Source organism: Aplysia californica, unplaced genomic scaffold (genome assembly GCF_000002075.1).
Source record: "Aplysia californica isolate F4 #8 unplaced genomic scaffold, AplCal3.0 scaffold00124, whole genome shotgun sequence".
In the NCBI taxonomy this organism is placed as follows: domain Eukaryota; kingdom Metazoa; phylum Mollusca; class Gastropoda; order Aplysiida; family Aplysiidae; genus Aplysia; species Aplysia californica.
The window spans coordinates 644887-648327 of NW_004797394.1; the positions used below are offsets into that span (position 1 = coordinate 644887).

The window sequence follows — 3441 nt, forward strand, 5'->3', positions numbered from 1 at the left end:
GTGATGTGTGTGTGTGTGTGTGTGTGTGTGTGTGTGTGTGTGTGTGTGTGTGTGTGTGTGTGTATGTCTGAGTGTGCTCGCGCACGCATGTGCGCTTGGCAAATCAGGGACCTGGGCATGGGGTGCATCAGACAGTTGTAAGAACAGTGCAAACATGACGCGAAAAGTTCAGAATTCAGAACGATTTGGCATGTCACCGTAGTCACTTGCTTGTACAGCAAGTGCGCACGCTTCACTTACAGGTCTTGCTAATTTCCTGATGACACAGTTGTGAGATTTAAGCCCCGGACATCTTTTTTGCGGCTAAAGTATTGCGCCTTCCAATTTTACTTTCCCCTCTAATTTTAGCTGGTGAAAAGTTCGCTTTAAAAGTGGTTCGACATGATTCACGTGGACGTCCTGTCGACTGTTGCTTGTTTCCGTAGACTCTGGCTAGTTAAAAACCCCCAAAGAATTTACCCCCCCCCCTCAAAAAAAAAGAAGTGAAATTTTGTGTTTTACCCAAATTTGGTGCAATTTTTAAAACTTGACATGTCACGGAGATGTCGATGGATTTCTTTATATACAATGTGTTTACAAACTTGATGTCCCCTGGTTTTGTACTAAGAAGTAGTGTACTAAAGACCCGAGTTATTGCCCTGTAAGTGGGTCCTCTTTTTTTTTAGATACCCTGTATTAAACCACCCAATTGTATTGTTTTTGTAAGTGTTTTACAGCTCTCGCAACTACGTAAGGTCATATGAGCATGCAAAACCACTGGATTGATGTACAACTGACATTGTGAGTGGGGGGATCTTGGGGGTTGTTATCGTCAAAATCAAGCCAGACCTAAATATTAGCCCACCTTTATATTTTGTTGAGAGAACACAAGAAGTTGTCAAGAGCTAAATATAGTTATCTTGCAATAACGGGTAGGTCGGCTCGTGTATTTTGACCTTTGACCTGCTCTAAAAACACCCCGCGTTTTTCCAATCCGGATCTCCAGCAATTTGCTATATTAGGACCGTCACGCTCTGCGGACACCAGTTTGACATACCGTGCCGTGTTTGCTGTGCACGGTAATTTTCTCTCTTTACGGTAAGCTGATAAATGCATGACTGGAAAATACACGTAGCTTATTAATATATGCTACACGTTCGCTGTAGTGGTCGCGTTTGTAATTGTGGATCTTTAACGTTCTCGGTCGACGCAGTTCTAGGGGGCGGGCTGCTTCCACTTCGTCTGCCAAGGCCAATCTTGGCTGAGAGGGATGGATACACGTCCCAGCAGGAAGCCAGAGATTGCCGATAAAACTTCTATCCACTAGGACTAGGGAATCGAAATCACGTCTGTTGCGTCTGACAGTGAAGCGCCCCGCGGTATCACCGCAGACTCAGGTAATGTTTGCTGTAAAAACGCCCCCAAAAAGAAATAGCATGTATTAAAGAGCCTTTCAAGAACAAATATATAGGCAGGCCTACACCGTCTCTTGAAACGCGTACAACCTTGGGATATTTAACGTGTCCGGATGAGGTAGGGCTTTAAATAGTTTTCGAGTACTGTAGAACTGGAACGCTGTACAGAGTTTTGTTGTGGGGACGCTGTGGAGTCGTAACCGATATCGCTGCCAACTTGTTGACTTTTTAACTTCTTCTATTTCTATGTCTTGATAACAAGTTGTGGTAGGAGAACGTGCCGGTATATAGTAGTGTATTCGACTCTTGAAGATACTGCAGAGCAAACATTGTCGTAGCCAGTCAAAGATAGGTCGAAAGCAGCGGAATTCAAACGGGAAATGTGACGGGTTGAGTCTCGTTTACATTTGTTTGTTTATCTTAAAAAAAAACAACAACCCAGAAACATTTGGAGTCTACATTATCTTTGGGCAAAAGTTCGTACTTTTGCAAGATTTGATAAGGGTGTAGAACTCAATTTTTTAAGTGTGATATTATGTGTTACTTTGTGATCGTTAAACTCATGTTATTATATCACCATCATTAAGTGCCTGGTCTGAAACAGAAGTCGACGATCATAGACCACCTTTAATTTCTTCACCCACATGCTCTAGACATCTATATTTACTATCCTGGTCTTTGTTCGTCATCCATCTCTTAAAGTCATCCATCTCTTAAAGTCATCCATCTCTTAAAGTCATCCATCTCTTAAAGTCATCCATCTCTTAAAGTCATCCATCTCTTAAAGTCATCCAAGTTAGGTGCTCTTATTGTACCCCTGGTTCTTTTACTCTTTTACCATCTATTTTTCCAATGACAACATGATGTTCAAGACTGTTATGTTGATTCAGCTGTCCCAGAGACAACTGCATTTCTCTTCCTTTTGGTTTTTATAAGTGAGCAGCACGTATGAGCTTCTTTTGGTACTAGATCTATCTAATTTGATTTCTTTTTCTTCCATGAACTTCTCAACAGTCTCAGAACGAACCATATTTCTGATGCTTCCATGTTTTTTTCACTGTCTTTGGTAATTGACCAACATCCACAGTCGTATAGATAGGTTAATCACACTTACGTGACCTTTTGGGACTCATTTTTTGGTAGTGATTGTTTCTGTTTTTCTGGATTAGAATCATTTTTATTGAAACTGTCTGTGGCTACAGCAATTCTTTATTTCATTGGTTGATTGTGGTTATAACACCGATTGGTGGGGGGCGAAGGGCGGAAGAAAAGGAGACGTTCAAACGTTTCTGTTTTTTAATAGGTCAAACTGTGGTCTTATGAAACGCAAGCGCTTGTGACAATGGATAAGAAGGACTGACGCATGCAATTATCAGAGAGGATCTCACTTGAGAAGTGTGAGGTTTTGACCCCGCGAGAGTGACCCTTGATCCCACCAACTGGACCTCTGAAACCCCCATCTATCAGCCCCTAAATTCCCACGTCTAAGATGGAAAATGTCTAACACTGACTTCTTTTTCTGGCTCCCTTGCGATTCTGTCTTGCACACGTTCGACTGTTCATAATTATATCAATATTTATGTCTAAGTTCCACTTAAAGTCTCCGTATCGTATGTGTGGGTGTTGTGAACTTGACACTGAAATAGATCTATATCAAGGTCTATCCAAACTTGATCTCGGACTGTGTCTAATTTTTGCCTCGGTGTTTGGTTTTGGAATGTTTCCGGGTTTCCACAGGGATATATTATTTGGTTTTAGTTTCAAGGAATTTGTGAATGGGGAACTACCTTAGATAGATAGATAGATAGATAGATAGATAGATAGATAGATAGATAGATAGATAGATAGATAGATAGATAGATAGATAGATAGATAGATCGATCCATCGATCGATCCTTCCATCCATCCATCCATCCATACATGCATGCATGCATCCGTCTATCCATCCACCCGTCCATCCTTGCATACATGCGTACACATGGAGAAAGAGAGAGAGAGAGGGGGGGAGAGAGAGAGAGAGAGAGAGAGAGAGAGAGAGAGAGAGAGA

The 3441-nt window shown here is 41.6% G+C and overlaps 1 protein-coding gene across 2 annotated transcripts in view; it reads left to right on the forward strand.

Moving 5' to 3' along the window:
- LOC101845316 (multidrug resistance-associated protein 1) overlaps positions 1–3441 on the forward strand; it is a 63108-nt gene that overhangs the window by 15596 nt on the left and 44071 nt on the right. Inside the window, exon 1 of one of the 2 annotated variants that reach the window (XM_005096240.3) lies at positions 1087–1376. The exons of the other annotated variant lie outside the window; for it this stretch is intronic. The gene's annotated coding sequence lies outside the window, so the exon portion shown is untranslated. Of the gene's footprint in view, positions 1–1086; positions 1377–3441 lie in introns of those variants that run through there. 2 annotated transcript variants of the gene reach the window in all.